This window comes from Giraffa tippelskirchi, chromosome 1 (genome assembly GCF_054371585.1).
Source record: "Giraffa tippelskirchi isolate mGirTip1 chromosome 1, T2T-mGirTip1v1.2.pri, whole genome shotgun sequence".
Taxonomy (NCBI): Eukaryota; Metazoa; Chordata; class Mammalia; order Artiodactyla; family Giraffidae; genus Giraffa; species Giraffa tippelskirchi.
In genome coordinates this window covers 67,095,114-67,112,494 of record NC_137275.1, presented here as the reverse complement: position 1 = coordinate 67,112,494, position 17,381 = coordinate 67,095,114, and positions in this window count along the sequence as shown.

Below are 17,381 nucleotides of genomic sequence, written 5' to 3'. Positions count from 1 at the left end.
TTAAATGCCTAATTATCAGACTTGATCATTGTATTTTCTCTCATATATTCTAAAGAGGTGTGTGTGTGTGCGCACGTGCGTACACACGTGTGTGCATGGGCCTGCACATAAGCATGTGTACAGACCACGTTATCTGACTTTATCCACAAATTTCACGGTATAAACAGCCTTGGCAGTGAAGAACACAAGCAGAAATGCAGAAAGCTCCTGCTACATGTTATGTTCCAGTTCCTTTCTATACATTTTAATGCCTTTTGATTCCTAGTGACCTATGGGTTTCCAACCATGGGCCGGCCAGTGAGGAAACAAAAGACCATTTCCACTCTGCCCTGTATAATTAAATACCTAGATGAAGTTTTCCCCGGTTCTGCTTCCAGAGCCAAACAACGCTTGTTTGCATTCCATCATCATATGTAAACACCCTCAGGCCAGGATAATTTACCTTTGCCGTTCTAGAGCTAGCCCCTTAAATCAGGCCACCCAGGCCAAATTTAAGCATATCAGAAGGGCCTCTGGTTATGAAGCCTGCAGTATTTATTTTTCCTTAAATACCAAAACTATCCTCTTTACAGTCCACTATTTGGAAAGAGATAACATGGATACAGATACTCTGTAGATAATCCTCAAATCAGTTCTGTGGATTCAAGCATCTTTTTTTATACCCCCGGCTTCAAACCTTTGTCTCAGAGATGCTAAGTAGTCAGTAAAGAGAGTGGTGTGGAGGTCGCTTCTCCTGGCTTCCCCCACTGAGATCTGGAGAGTGAGATCCCAGTGAGGAGCAGGAAGCATCAGGGCCAGGCAGGAGGGCAGGCAGGTGCTGGGGGAAGCCTGAGGCACACAGCATAACACCCCAGGTGGACCCGGGTTTCTCTGACTTGAACATGCCCGTGAACAACCCAGGGAATTTGTCACAGTGCAGAGTCTGGTAGGACTGGCTGGGGCCTGAGATTCTGCATTTTCCAGCAAGCTCCTGGGCATGTTGATGGTGCTGGCCCCGGGCCCACAATTCAAATGATGAGGTTTAGATCTCAGGCTCCAAGTCAGTTAGGCCTGGCTGGGAACCACCTCTTTGGTAGCTGGGCACTCTGGGGCAAACTACTTGACCTCTGTAGGCTCTGGATTCCTTATCTGTTTAACAGTGATGATAGCAACCTAGCAGGCAGGTCGGCCAAGAGGATTAAATTGTGGAATGCAGGTGAGGGGCTGAGTGTAATGCCTGGCATGTCCATAGTGAAGGAACAGAGGCCAGAGCCCACCTTCCCCCTTCCCAGGAAGTGTGTCCTGCTCACTTTATTATTCTTAGAATTAAATGACTTTTCTTGATTTTATTGTTTCATTGCAAAAGTAATACTTAAAGAAAGAGAGGAAGATAGGGAGGGAGGTAAAGAGGGAAGGAAGGAGGAAAGAACAGAATAAGAAAAGACCTGTCTCCATACCTCCAGTCATGTATACACACAGTTTTGAACAATGGAATTATATTGTCCACTCATTTTGCAAGCTTTCATTCTCACTTGCTACATCAGAGTAATAATAGAAACGATAATGATCATATCAACAACAGCAATGTTCTATGTGCCAAACACCACTCTCGCACACCAAGTGCCTTAACTCATTCATTTTCACAACTCTTTGACATGGACTCTTAGCAGCCTTATTTTACAGATGAGGAAAGCAAGGCTCAGAGTGTCACTTACCACAAGTCATACACTGGTCAATGGGGAATTCAGGTTGGAAACTAGGCAGCCTGGAAGCCCAGCTGGGCCTTTAATTCTATATTCTGCACCCTTGGTAGGTTCACCCTGCCTGGTTTTTTCCCCAATTACCACATCATGAATATCTATCCATTGTCATTTCATATTTTTGCACATCATTTTAGGTGGCTGCCCATTTTACAGATGGGAAGAGTGAGGCCTGGCTGCTCAATAGAGGGCAGACAGTGAGGAGAACAATCATGCCCACCTGGGGGCCTAGCCTTTGTGCTCCTGATCATGCTGTCTAGACACAGAGACACTGAGCATCTGCTACATGGAGGGAATGCACTGGCCTCACTGGAGAATGGAGGACCCACAGGATTCTTACCCTTGTGGCCCTCACTGTCCAATGAGCTGAGCCATACAGTAAAGTCAGTAAGCGAACACGTGGATGAGATGATGTGAGATGATTGCTAGAGAAACAATTCCACCCTGTGATATAGCGCATGGGAAGGGTGGGGATCTTTTAGGAAGACTGTTTGAGGAGGTAAGATTTGAAGTGATACCCAACTGACAAGAGGAAGGAATTGCATGGTCATCTAGAGTCAGGTTTATTTAAATTTCTCAACATAGAACAAAAGCTTAATGGCAACCTTAGGGAACGGCACTCAAGAGTATCGTGTAGCTACGAAATTCTCCTGAAGAGCGTGTGAGAGAGCACAGAGAGGAGACAGCAGAGCTGGAGGGCCCAGCCCTGCTCTGTCTCCATGAGGCCTTAGGAGGCCTATCTGTAACCTATCTACAAAACGGGGTTGTGAACTTACCCAAGGGAGGGTCTGCTGCAAACATGAAATGGAGTAACATGGGGGGCACAGGACGCTGGAACTGCTGTTGACCTTGACACTGAGTGTCTGGTTGGCCTGGCCCCTTGAAGGGTCAAATCTGGGCTATTGACTTTGGTTTCACTGGGCTCCCCTGACCACCTGTGCCCTCTCTCGGCTCTCAGGTGGTGTCATTGCTGAGGTAGAGACTCCATGGTGGGGGGTTAGGGGTGACGGGATTCTTTCTTATATCGCTGTTCTTGACAATAAATAATACTAGCAACTGTGGGCTAGACACTCTACAGCCATTCTCTAGCTTTATCCCCTTCCGATCTCTTCTGTCCATTTTACAGATGTGGAGACTGAGGTTCTGAGAGGCTAAGGAGCTTGGTCAAGGCCACACAGCAGCCGGGCATCTAGCTCTTTGCTGCAACCGCAGGCTGGTCTTCACCACAGGGGCTCAGCCTTCCCCCTCAGAGACCAGTCCCCTTCAGGGACCAACTCCCTTCGTCTTTCCCTGGTTAACTCTGACTTCACTCAGATTCCAGTGACATCACTTCCTCAGTGAAATGCCCCTATCATGGGTGCGCTAAACCACCGGTCAGAGCCGCAACTGCACACTGTCCATGCGATCACCAGCTTCCTGTACCGCATAGGGTTAAGAGCCCAGTTTGCACATCAGGCACGTGGGACTGAAGCAAGCATCCTGGGCAAGTTCTCTAGCCTCCATCCCCCTCAGTTTCCTGGGCTGTAACAGGAAGAATGTAGGAATAATGATCTCACAGGGTGACAGTCCTGATGATGAAATAAACCGATGCTGCTACCTCTGTGTTTGCATAAAGTGCCCCACAAGTCTCACCTGACACCCACAGGAAGGGCCTGGTACGCTGACCTCCCTACTGCAGGCTCCACCCGGGCAGGAGGACCTGGTGGAGCAGGCCTGCAGCCAGCATCTGGGGAACTCAGCGAGGTATCGTGATCATCATCCCATTTCACACTCCAGCCCACGTTCACCCAACTGGGGGAGGGGCTCTGAGTCTTGTGCATGGCCCCATGTGGCCACTCCATGCTGGCCTTTGGGACTTTCCTCCTGTCTGCGGGGTAAAAGTCCACAGTCCAGGTGGGAGAGGTGGCAGGGGCATCACAGAAGCTCCGAGGGAGGCCCATGTTCACACCCTCTCCCCTACCAGCCCCGCACAGGGACCGTGCAGATTGCACCCGGGCCCCAAGCAGTGGGCAGCAGAGGGGCTGAAGGGCACTCCAGAGGGGACAGAAGAGCCCAGTGGGCCAGACCTCCCTGCCCTGGTCAATGGGGTCTTCCACCAGGCCTGAGGCTCCTGGACACAGGATGCTGATAGAGGACCTCCTAGCTGTCAGCCGCCCTCCTGTTTTTAACTTGTTCCTTAATTTCCCCAGGGCCTCGCGTGTGGCCTGGGTCTAATGATTTTCTGTGAAAACTCCACCAGGGGTGTGTTTTTCTGTGTCTTCAGATGAAGGACTAATCCAGCCAGACCGTCTCCATTCCCCTCCCTTCACCCTCTCAGACCAGACCAGCCGATCTTTTTTTTTTTTTTCTCTTGAATTTAAGAGCCTTGCAGACACAAAGATCCTTTTAGCTTTTAACATATTTAATAATTTATTATTTATCTGATATTTTGGTAAATGTATTCCTCAGATCATGCCTCTGCATCTCCAGTTTCCAATTTGCACCTACCTGACATGGTTTATATTACAATCCATTGATGCTCTTAAGGCAGGGCTTCCTCTTTTAACACTTCTTTATAGCCCTAATGAACTTCTATGCTTCATTTACTCAAGAAGACAGCTCTCTCCCCCTTTTACATTTTCCTGCTTACAGGCATACAAATCATATGTGTCACTAATACAGTGTTGGTTTTCCCTGCGTTGGTTCTTTTTAACATGTTTGCCCTTCAGCCTGCTATTAACCAGTTTCTTCCTACTTTGAAAAACTTGCTCTTTTAAATTTCATCATTCAGTTTTTTCCTCAGGGATTGTACCCTTTATTAAGAAGTCAAAACCAATTCTGGAGCAATCATAGACATAAAATAGTCTCATGAATCTTTTGTATCCTCCACCAACTTGACACAGGAGTAGGCACACAGCAGAAATACTGTAAACACTTGGTGTGACCAGGATGGTCCACAGGCGATTTTTCAAAAGGCAGGGTGATGCAATGTTTAAGTACACATGTGCAAAATCTGATTGTGTGGATTGGTCTGAATACTGGTTTTTAGCCCATATTAGCTGTGTGACCACAGGCAAATTACTCAAATGGTCTGTGCTTTAGTTTCCTCAGCTCTATCATGGAAGAATCCTTCTACCATCTTCCAAGGCTTGTTGCAAGGGTTAAATAACTAAAGCACTTAGGATGGTTCCTGGCTGAGCAAGCTCTGAATAAACAGCACTTTTGTTATCACTGCCTGCCTACTATTTGCAAGACTTGCAGATTTGCGATTACCTTGGATCACAGAATCAGGCAAATCATCTCTCTCCCCTCCCCTCAAAATTAAGAACCACACATGATAAAGGCAGTAAGATCTTGTTCCTGGTTTTCTACACAAGGACTCAGGGGTGTGGAATGGCTCCTCTGGGTGACCTCGAGGCCAGCATGTGTAAAATGGGAAGAATGCGTCATCTCTTGCTGGGGAAAGCACCCCAAATCCCCGTTCTCAGATCTATCACCTCCATATAAATAATTTCTCAACTCGGTTCATCTAAAATGAATCGCCCACACACTAGTTCTGAATAATTGCTAACAAGCCAATAGAAGCCATCAGTGCTAAGGAGGGGTCGACTCAGGCGGCAGAGGCAGAAATGCCCACTAGGGGGCGAGTGCGCTCACTCCTTGTTCCCTATGGTGGCTCAGTCCCAGAACCAGGGAAGGAGAGCAGGCATGTTTCTGGCACCAGCTCCAGCCCCTTCTCTGTGTGTACTACTGTCTATAATCCCCCACTGCCTCAGCTCAGGAAGTTGTATTAACTACATATTAGACCTGAGAAATCTGAGGCTAACATGCCCAGAAGCACAGAGCTGAGAGGAGAAACTGCAAGGGAACCTAGATTTCTCTTACTCTACCAGTGCTCCATACAGGAGGAAGGGAAGGTGTGCAGACACTGACCACATGGTGGGCACAAGCATCTTCCTCCTAAAAGGAGCACAGGATTAGGCCTGTTTCCCAAAGTGTGTTCCATGGAACATTAAGTCCTGGGACGTGCTCTGTAATAAGTCTGGGGTAATACAAATCTGTGGCATTTGCTATTCTCTCTGAAGTACAATGTACACATTAGTTTGTTAAAGGTTCTGATAAGTCCTGCAGTCAAAAACATTGTTTGCTTGACTTTTTTAAGCATCAGCATTCCCCTGGTCTACCTGACATCAGGGTTTTTATATGCATATGACATCTGTTAATGTTCACTTTGAGAAATGCTGGTTTTGGCAAATAAGAGACGTAATGATGTGAAAGAGACATAATGAAAGTGAAGAAATGGAATTTGACCCACGTGATAATGAACTGACATAGATGTCTCATGGACAGAGGAAAATGTGTCCTAGCAAGATATTCACAGAGAGTCTGAATTATGAAACAAATAGAACCAGAACCATTAAGAAACATAAAGTCTTTATGATATGAAAAAGCCATTTCCGCATTCAGGATGACTCCCAAATATTAATATAACCCAGAAGATAAAACAAAATGGCAGTCAGGTTCCTTCATACCATGGGGTACAAAATCTGTGTTTTATTAGCTCATGCTCAGAGCTAAGATCTTTGGATGGAATGAGAGTTTATTCATAAAGTTGCTGTGTTCACCAACGTGATCAGATGTTTGCTAAGACTTAGCAGAGTTGCTTAGAAGAGTTCAGTCCATGCAGCACTATTTACAAGAACCAAGACACAGAAACAACTTGTGTTCCTCCACAGATGAATGGATGAAGAATACACACACACACACACATACATACATACATACAGTGGGATACCATTATTTGGAGAATCACATTACTGACTGAAGCTTCCCAGATTGCTCAGTGGTAAAGAATCCACCTGCCAAGCAGAAGACGTGGTCTCCATTCCTGAGTCAAGAAGATACCCTGGAGAAGGAAATGACAACCCACTCTAGTATTCTTGCATGGAAAATCCCACGTACAGAAGAGCCTGGCGGGCTACAGTCCATGGTATCACAAAAGAGTCAGACATGACTCATGTTTAGCAACTAAACAACAACCATTTAGCCATAAGAAGGAAGGAAATCCTGTCATTTGCAACAACATGGTTGGACCTTGAGGGGAATATGCTAACTAAAATAAGTCAGAGGAACAGAAATATTGCATGATTTCATTTGTATGTGGAATCTAATAAACAAGTACAACAACAATAAAACTCAAAGAAAAAGTTTTTGCGAGATTTGTGGTTACTAAAGCAGGCATGAGTTGGAGGAACTGGATGAAGGTGGTCAAAAGGTACAAACTTCCAGTTATAACTGGAAGTACAAGTAAATACTGGGAGGTCATGTACAATGACATAATAACTACAGTTAATGCTGCTGTGTGGTATATTTGAAAGCTGTTAAAAGAGTAAATCCTAAAAGTTCTCCATCATGAGGAAAAAGTTTTTGTAACTATATGAAGTAATGGATATTATCTAAACTTACCATGGGAATCATTTCACAATATATGTATATCAAGTCATTATGTGGTACACCTTACACTCATACAGTGCTGTGTCAATTATAGCTCAATAAAACTGAAAATTAAACAAACTGTGGAAAATTCTTACAGAGATGGGAATACCAGACTACCTTACCTGCCTCCTGATAAATCTGTATGCAGTTCAAGAAGCAACAGTTAAAACTGGATATGGAACAACAGACTGGTTCCAAGTCAGGAAAGGAGTACGTCAAGGCTGTATATTGTCACTCTGCTTATTTAACTTACATGCAGAGTATATCATGTGAAATGCTGGGCTGGATGAAGTACAAGCTGGAATCAAGATTGCGGGAGAAATATCAATAACCTCAGATATGCAGATGACACCACCCTTATGGCAGAAAGTAAAGAACTAAAGAGCCTCTTGATGAAAGTGAAAGAAGAGTAAAAAAGTTGGCTTAAAACCCAATATTCAGAAAACTAAGATCATGGCATCCGGTCCCATCACTTCATGGCAAATAGATGGGGAAACAAATGCAAACAGTGAGAGACTTTATTTTTTGGGGCTCCAAAATCACTGCAGATGGTGACTGCAGTCATGAAATTAAAAGATGCTTGCCCCCTGGAAGAAAAGCTATGACCAACCTAGACAGCATATTAAAAAGCAGAGACATTACTTTGCCAACAAAGGTCCATCTAGTCAAAGCTATGGTTTTTCCAGTAGTCATGTATGGATGTGAGAGTTGGAGTATAAAGAAAGCTGAGCACCAAAGAATTGATGCTTTTGAACTGTGGTGTTGGAGAAGACTCTTGAGAGTCCCTTGGATTGCAAGGAGATCCAACCAGTCCATCCTAAAAGAGATCAGTCCTGAGTGTTCATTGAAAGGACTGATGTTGAAGCTGAAACTCCAATACTTTGGCCACCCAATGCGAAGAACTGACTCATTTGAAAAGACCCTGATGCTGGGAAGGATTGAAGGTGGGAGGAGAAGGGGACAACAGAGGATGAGATGGTTGGGTGGCATAGCCGACTCGATGGACATGAGTTTGAGTAAACTCCGGGAGTTGGTGATGGACAGGGAGGCCTGGCATGCTGCAGTCCATGGAGTCTCAAAGAGTTGGACACGACTGAACAACTGAAATGAACTGAAAACTGAAAAGAATTTAAACCAGTATATAGAGGATTACTCAGTAAAACAAATTCAAATGAACTTGAAATAAATTCATCAAAACACACACCAAAAAAAAAAAGAGAGAGAGAAAGAAGGAAAGAAAGAGAAAGGAAGAAGGAAAAAGTTAAGAGGGAGAAAAAGGAAAAGGAAGGAAGGAAAGAAAGAGTCCACAGGGACAGATGGTGAGACCCACGGCTGGCCCTGAACCCTGCCTTCTCCAGGTCAGTAAGAGGCCAGAGGAGACAAGTAGGGAGCCAGCTGCTGCCCCACAGCTGGACGTGCAGGACTGCCTCCGAGTAGACCTGTGGTCAGCACCACAGCCCAGCAGCCTATGCTGACCACATGCCTCCACACATATAATAACAACTACAACTTGCTGTTGCTGGCGGGTTAAATATAAATTCTTCTATACATAAATCCTCCTTCCAGTATGTGTAAATCTGAACTGGCCCTCGTGACCTGCCTGATCAAGATAACACAGCAGCAAGACTGTGGTGGGACCTCTGAGGCTAGATATTGCAGCGTCCGTCAGTTTCTTGGGACACATTCTTAGAACCCAGCCCCTCTACGGTGAGTACTATGCAGCCACGTGGAGCTCCAGCTGAGCTCCAGCCATGTGAGAGCGCCACCCTGGAGGGAATCTGCAGGCCCCAGTCACGTTGTCTCAGCCATGGACCACCCTCACACCACCCAGCCAAGCCTTCCCTCCAAATAACCTGACCGTTCATGCAGGGAATGTGGTAAGATGGTTGTTTTAAGCCACTGCATTTGAGGTCATTTATAAAAGAGCAATAGATAACTGGAACACAATTTTATTCAGCTACTGCTATATGACAGGTATGAAAATAGATAAGTGCTCTTGTATGTTATTTGCTGACATTTTCACTGGAGCCTCCATGAGGTAGATATTTAATCATAAATATGTGAGAATTAAGACTTTGGCCTTGAGTGAACTAAGAAACTCACCCAGAGTCACACAGGCACCCTGTTTTTTCTGTCTTGAAAATCTTGAATGATAGGAAGCTCTTTGGGGGAAGAATCCATGAAATATGCTAGGGATATAATAGGTGGGAGACAAGCAGTGAGTGGTGAATTTGTGTGGGTAGCAGGGAATACACCTCAGATTCTGCCTTCAAATAAAAGTTGTAGGCAATGGAGAATTTTCATGAAAACGTGTGTTCCCTCTGGCTTCAGTTTTATCACCTCTCTGCGACTGAATAGAAAAATGGAGGGAGAGAATATTTGCACAATATTAAAAACTTTTTTCCCTTTAAATTACCAAGGCTAGCACACCAACTGTGCCCTGACGTTTGTCTTTAATAACAGCACCCGTGCATTTAGCACCTACTACCTATAGGCATCGCTTCAGGCGTGTCACCTGTCAGGTAACCACAGGCACATTTCCCTACATCTGTAAGTGCTTTTGAGTCCACAAACTACATTTACCCGCATGCTCATTTCATCGTGAGAGCAGATGCTTTTCCTGGGGAGCAAACAGGGCCAAATTAATCAATAGATAATTAATATTTATCAGGCACCACCTATGTGATTGAGAAGATGATCCTTCCTGGCTTCCCTCTCCCCACTAGCTTGCTGATTTCCTCCTGCTTTCTTACTTAACAGCTTGCATTGTAATGGCACGTGCATGTCTCCTTCATGAGTCTATAAGCTTCTCTTGCAAATACGAAGAGCCTAAGTGCCATGGTTGGAGAGAAGAGCAAGCACCATTAGTGGGAAGGGTGGATAGACAGATGGATACATGCATGGAAGGATGGAAGGATTGTATGTCTAAGTGGTTAAGAAGAGTTAAGACCTGTGGAATCACCCAGTCCTTACTACAGTATTGACCATGCAATTCTGGGCTAGGTCTTAACCTTTCCAAATGGAGATTCTATTACTTTTATAGAGTTGTTGAGTCTCTCAGTTATGTGCAACTCTTTGTGACCCCATGGACTGCATGCAGCATGCCAGGCTTCCCTGTCCTCTGCTATCTCCCAGAGTTTGCTCAAACTCATGTTCATTGAGTTGGTGCTGCCATTCAACCATCTCATCCTGTTGCCCTCTCCTCCTGCCCTCAATCTTTCCCAGCATCAGGTTCTTTTCCAATGAGTCAGTTCCTCTTTGCATCAGGTGGAGGTAGTGGAGCTTCAGTGTCAGTCCTTCCAGTGAAAATTCAGGGTTGATTTGCTTTAGGACTGACTAATTTGATCTCTTTGCTATCCAAGGGACTCTCAAGAGTCTTCTCCAACACCACAGTTGAAAAGCATCAATTCTTCCGTTCACAGCCTTTTTTATGGTCCAGCTCTCACATCTGTACATGACTATGGAAAAACTATAGCCTTGACTATGCGGACCTTTGTTAGCAAAGTGATAACTCCATAGAGTTACCGGAGATTAAATGAAATCATACATATCTCTTATAGTGGCTGATACATTACTAACTCTCAAAAGCAGAAGCTCTGAAGAGAAGGAGGAAGATACTGCAGAGGATAAAGAGCTGGGAGAAGAGGAGGAGAAAGAAGTCAGCCCAGGGAAGCACCTGCCTACTATGTATGACAACAAGTAGACGCTTCTAGACTCTTCCCCTAGCTATTTACACATAATGTGGTATCTACTCTCTTGTTCAACCATTTCTTTCCTAACTTGCCAGACTGACTGAGGCTAACCAGTCCCTCTGTAAAGCATGCTGACAATGCCCAGGGCCCATGAACTGCTCAGAGCTGGTTTGCTCTGCTTGGGTTCACCCACATATTCTCAAAAACTGAGTCAATCTTTTGTTTCCAAGATCTGTGGATGCCAGTTTAATTTATTCAAACAACAGACACTCAAGCACCTGTGATGTGTGGGCACTGTTCTATGCTCTGGTGAGTAAGACAGAGAAGGCCTGCCCTCAGGGACCTTCTGTTCCAATTATACTTCTTTTATTTCATACTTTAATCACAAAGTAGGAAACTAATGAAAAACAAGTGAGAAAAAGAAGTTCTTTTTCCTATGAAAACCAGTTGAAATGTTTTGCCATGACTGAGGAGACCTAAGTTGCTAGAAGAATGTGTGCTAAGTCACTTCAGTCATGTCTGACTCTTTGTGACCCCATGGACTGTAGCCTGCCAGGATCCTCTCCTCATGGGATTCTCCAGGCAAGAATACTGGAGTGGGTTGCCATGTCCTCCTCCAGGGGATCTTCCCATCCCAGGGATCGAACCCATGTCTCTTGTACCTCCTGCACTGCAGGCAGATTCTTTACCGCTGAGCCACCAGGGAAGCTACTGAATTTGGTGTGGACCAGACAATCGGATAGTGTTAGCGGAATTGGTGAAAATCCAGGATTCGCCTTTGCAGGTGTATTCGAGTTCTTCCTGATCTTTAAAGAAACCGAAAACAGAAGTTAGAGATGACTTCAACAGACCGGGACTGGTGGGAAACTGGTGAGGCAAGTGAGGAGCCCAGGGTGCAGATTTACAACAGGACTTGCTTTCAACACTGTGCAAGTCCAGGGTTGGTACCTAACAGTGAGCACCCCCTTTTATTTTGTGCCCTAAGTACCTCACTCGCCTTCCCCTGGGACCAGTCCTGCCAGGTGGTCTCAGATCTATGTATGTTTTATTTTATTTATTTATTTATTTTTTTTCTATGTATGTTTTAAAGTAAAACACTGAAGGGATATAACATTTTTAAAGATCCATCATTTCATGAACCAACTGAGTTTCGAATGGAGATTCTGTTGGAAAGAGATTTGCCGTATCAAAAATATGCATTCAGAGAGTTTCTGGTGGTCCAGTGGTTAAGACTCCATGCTTCCAATGCAGGGGGTGTGTGTTTGATTCCTATTTAGGGAACTAAGATCCCACATGCTGGGATACCCACATGTGATGCAGCCAAATATGTATATATTCAGCTTCTATAATACTAGCAAGCATTTATCGAGTGTTTCCCATGGATCGAGCAATGCTCTAAGCACACAGTGTGTTAACTCATTAATCCTCTGCTTTGTTCCAGATACCAGTGTTATTATTCCTATTTTGTAGATCAGGAAACAGACACTATGAGCCCAGGTGCCTAGTCACAGCATCTGGCTGCAGGGTCTGATTTCTTTGAGGAATCCCTCACACTCAGAGACCACATGAGCCATGTGGGGCTTGACTACCCTCACCTCATGTTCTACCATCACCCCTGTCCAGACAATCAGCAGGGTTTCACCTCCTTGGCCACAGTGATTGGCTCAGGGAAGGGTATGGAGAATCCCAGCGGATGCATCCTGAGGCCAGGGATCCCAAGAAGAGCCACTATCTTTTCTGTTGAGACAGCTGGCAATGAAGTTGGTGAGATATCGGTGGCATACCCAAGAGAAGCCTGAAAAAGCCAACAGGGAGAGGAAAGCAAGAGCAAGAGGAGAGGAGAGACCAAGTCCCAAGGCCATTGTCTGAGCTTTGGCTGGAGCCCTACCTAAAGCCAATGTACCCCTCGATTTTTCCACTGTACGCACCAAAACAGTCCCAGTTTTACTTAACCCTATTTGAGCTGAGTGTTCTGTCATCTACAACCAAACTTTTTCTAATTAAAAAATTTCTAATCACAGTCTCTTTTCTGAATACTTTGATCATTGAATGAGTATTTGTTGAGAACTTATTACGTATCTGGTCCAAAACTATATGCTCAAAGGGAAATTATCAAGTGTAAGACACAGTACCGGGACTTCCCTTGTGGTCCAAAGGCTAAAGACTCTGTGCTCCCAATGCAGGGGGCCTGGGATTTGATTCCTGGTCAAGGAATTAGATCCCACATGCCACAACTAAGATCGAAGATCCCATGTGCAGCCACTAAGATGGGGCACAATCAAATAAGTAAAATAAATGTTTTATAAAAATTAAAAAAAGACATACTTCCTGCCAACCAGGAACTTACTCTCTCAGTGGGAGTGATATGCCCATCCTATCCACCCTGACTCCATCAGATGTTGCATAATATTAGAACTGCTGCAAGACAGAGAGTATGTACCGAATGTAAGGTGGGATATCACTGCTGAGTAAGGAATGGGCTGGAGTGGCCTGAGAAGGTAAGGCTGGGTCTTGGAGCACAGGAAAGATGCAGCTAAAAGAATAGGACTTGGGCAGGAAAGAACGGAAGTGGCAGACCCCCGAAGCAGATGCTGAAATGACAATGCAGTGCGTGTGTCTTATTTGGAAGATGATTCCTGGAAACACTGGTAGGAAAGTGAGGTCAGGGAAAGGAAGGAAGCCGGTGAAAGGGTCACCATCAAGTTCATCACTGCAAGGGCACTGGGGCTCTCTCCAGTGTGGAACATGTTTGAGAATCACCTCAGCTGAGGAGGGAGGCAGAAGTATTTACCTGCAAACTTGCCATCCCATACTAGCTCAAGGCTGCTCTCGGGGCCATTACCTTGCTGCTGGAAAATGAGGAAGAGCCTGGGCAGCTGAGCACAAGTGCTAGTCCCACAGGTCTGTGACAGCCACTACTCCATCTGACTGCCTCTGCATCGAGCCAGGACAGCCAGGATTCTGTCCCCAGTGGTATCATAAAACCTGTCAAGTGTCGTGCTGAAACCTGGGTAGTTTGGGGCCAGCTGAGAGTGGGAGAAGGGATGTGGGGAATGGGGTACTATTTTTTTTAACCCTAGAACCTAGGGAATGTTTCAGGAGTCATATGGCAAAGGCAGGGAGTGAATCCAGATGATGCTCCCTAGCTGCCTACCAGCTCTGCTGATCTCTGAGGATGAATTAGAAGGAAACAAATCTGCTTCTCCAGGGAAGCCCAGGTGAGCCATCAGATCACCTGCCATTGAATTCACGTTTGTCCTCTGCCCAGTACAGTGGCCCAAATCCTCACAATTATGGTTTTAAGAGGCTGCTAGCCTTGGATAGGTAGTTCTTTCTCATTTGCAAAATAGAATTACTGCTGATTTCTTGTGGAAACCCACAGTGTGTTTGAAGCACTCGATTTAAGCAGAGTACCCTCATCTTAAGGAAAGATTCAAGGAAGAAATCCACAAACTACACTAAGAATACAAGCGAATGGGGAATGCCATTTAGGAAGCTCTTGAGAGGATTCATATCATACGCATGATCTTCCCTTCATTCCTTCATTCAACATACGTTTCATGGAGTCCCTACTTTGTGCCAGGTAAAGTGAACAAAACAAGCTTCTGCTCTCATATATAAATAAATTATACATTTGTATGTATATATTGTAAGGTTATCAGTGCTATGAAGAAAAATAAAGCAAGGAAAGGGGAGACACAGTGATAAGAGGGTGTAATTTGAATAGACTTCTCTGGGCAGGTGGCGTGAGTAGAGACCCAGGAAGGTGCAGAAGGTGGAGGAGAAACCCAGGCAGATAACTGGGGGAAGGACATTTTAGCAAGAAGGAACAGGAAGACATTATTATATTGATTTATAGCTTTTGCATAAAGCATGTGATGATGGTTGTATTAGCTTCCTATTACTGCTGTAACAAATTACTACAAAATTAGTAAAATTAAACACATTACTGGGACTTCGTTGGTGGTCCAGTAGTTGGGAGTCTGCCTTGAAATGAGGGGGACGCGGGTTTGGTCCCTGGTCGGGGAACTAAGATCCCACATGCCACAGGGCAACTAAGCCCATGAGCACAATGAGGGTCCTGCATGCCATAGATAAGGCCTGATCCAGGCAAATAAATAATAAATATTAAAAACAAACACCCCCCCCCATTCCCCTGAAATACATTATCTTCCAGTTCTAGAGGTCAAAAGTTCAAAGTGAGTCTTAACAGGCTAAAATCAAAGTGTCACCAGATCTGTATCCCTTCCGTAGGTTCCAGGGGAAAACCTGTTCCTTGGATTCCTCTAGCTTCTAGAAGCTGCCTGCATCCCCTGGCTTCTGGATCCCTCCTCAAATCACTCCAAACTCCGACTGGCTCAGTCATTAAATCTATTGTTCTGTGACCTTCCTGCCTCCTTTGTATAAGGACTCATGGTTTTAGTGGACCCACCAAACAATCCAGGATAACCTGATCTTCTCAGTTCAGTTCAGTCGCTCAGTCGTGTCCGACTCTTTGCGACCCCATGAACCGCAGCATGCCAGGCCTCCCTGTCCATCACCAACTCCCTGAGTCCACCCAAACCCATGCCCATTGAGTCGGTGATGCCATCCAGCCATCTCATCCTCTGTTGTCCCCTTCTCCTCCTGTCCTCAATCTTTCCCAGCATCAGGGTCTTTTCAAATGAGTCAGCTCTTCACATCAGGTGGCCAAAGTATTGGAGTTTCAGCTTCAACATCAGTCCTTCCAATGAACACCCAGGACTGATCTCCTTGTAGTCCAGGGGACTCTCAAGAGTCTTCTTCAACACCCCAGTTCAAAAGCATCAATTCTTTGGTGCTCAGCTTTCTTTATGGTCCAACTCTCACATCCATACATGACTACTGGAAAAACCATACCCTTGACTAGATGGACCTTTGTTGGCAAAGTAATGTCTCTGCTTTTTAATATGCTGTCTAGGTTGGTCATAACTTTCCTTCCAAGGAGTAAGCGTCTTTTAACTTTATGGGTGCAATCACCATCTGCAGTGATTTTGGAGCCCCAAATAATAAAGTCAGCCACTGTTTCCACTGTTTCCTCATCTATTTGCCATGAAGTGATGGGAGGGGATGCCATGATCTTAGTTTTCTGAATGTTGAGCTTTAAGCCATCTTTTTCACTCTCCTCTTTCCCTTTCAGCAAGAGGCTCTTTAGTTCTTCACTTTCTGCCATAAGGGTGGTGTCATCTGCTTATCTGAGGTTACTGATATTTCTCCCGGCAATCTTGATTCCAGCTTGTGCTTCTTCCAGCCCAGTGTTTCTCATGATGTACTCTGCATATAAGTTAAATAAGCAGGGTGACAATATACAGCCTTGACATATTCCTTTTCCTGACTTGGAACCAGTCTGTTGTTCCATGTCCAGTTCTAACTGTTGCTTCCTGACCTGCATACAGGTTTCTCAAGAGGCAGGTTAGGTGGTCTGTATTCCCATTTCTTTCAGAATTTTCCACAGGTTATTGTGATCCACACAGTCAAAGGCTTTGGCGTAATCAATAAAGCAGAAATAGATGTTTTTCTGGAACTCTCTTGGAAAGATATAGTAATATAAATGAGGAAAATAAGCAATAAAAAGAGACTGTGATAAAAACAGAGTCTAGTCAACAGTCCCACCCATACCGGAGTCCCAAATTGCAAGGGTGGCCCTTAGGGTTTTGTTATGTTGAACTTTACCTCAGGGTGATTTTTTGCAAAGGTCAGTGAGAAAGGTCAAGGTGCAGTTGAGAGACTTACACTTTCCCTTTTAAACCCAGAATAAGAGTAATTAACCCTTAAGCTGAGCAACTAGACTTGGGCAAGTAGATACTCCTAGCCAATTTCTAGGTTTAAGCTGAAATTTAGGCTTAAACCTAGAGTTTAAGGTTGTGTATTGTCACCCTGCTTATTTAACTTATATGCAGAGTACATCATGCGAAATGCAAAATGCTGGGCTGCATGAAGCACAAACTGGAATCAAGATTGCCAGGAGAAATATCAATAACCTCAGATAGGCAGATGATACCACCCTTTACAAGCAAAGAGGAACTAAAGAACCTCCTGAAGGTGAAAGAGGAGAGTGAAAAAGCTGGCTTAAAATCAATGTTCAAAACACTAGGATCATGACATCCAGTCCCATCACTTCATGGCAAATAGATGGGGAAGCACGTCTTCCTCCTTGAAAGAAAAGCTATGACAAACCTAGACAGCATATTAAAAAGCAGAGTATCACTTTGCCAACAAAAGCCTGTATAGTCAAAGCTATGGTTTTTCCAATAGTCATGTACAGATGTGATAGCTGGGACCACAGAGAAGGCTGAGTGCCGAGGAATTGATGCTTTCAAACTTTGGTGTTGGAGAAGCCTCTTGAGAATCGCTTGGACCGCAAGATCAAACCAGTCAATCCTAAAGGAAATCAACCCTGAATGTTCATTGGAAGGACTCATGCTGAAACTGAAGCTCCAATACTTTGGTCACCTGA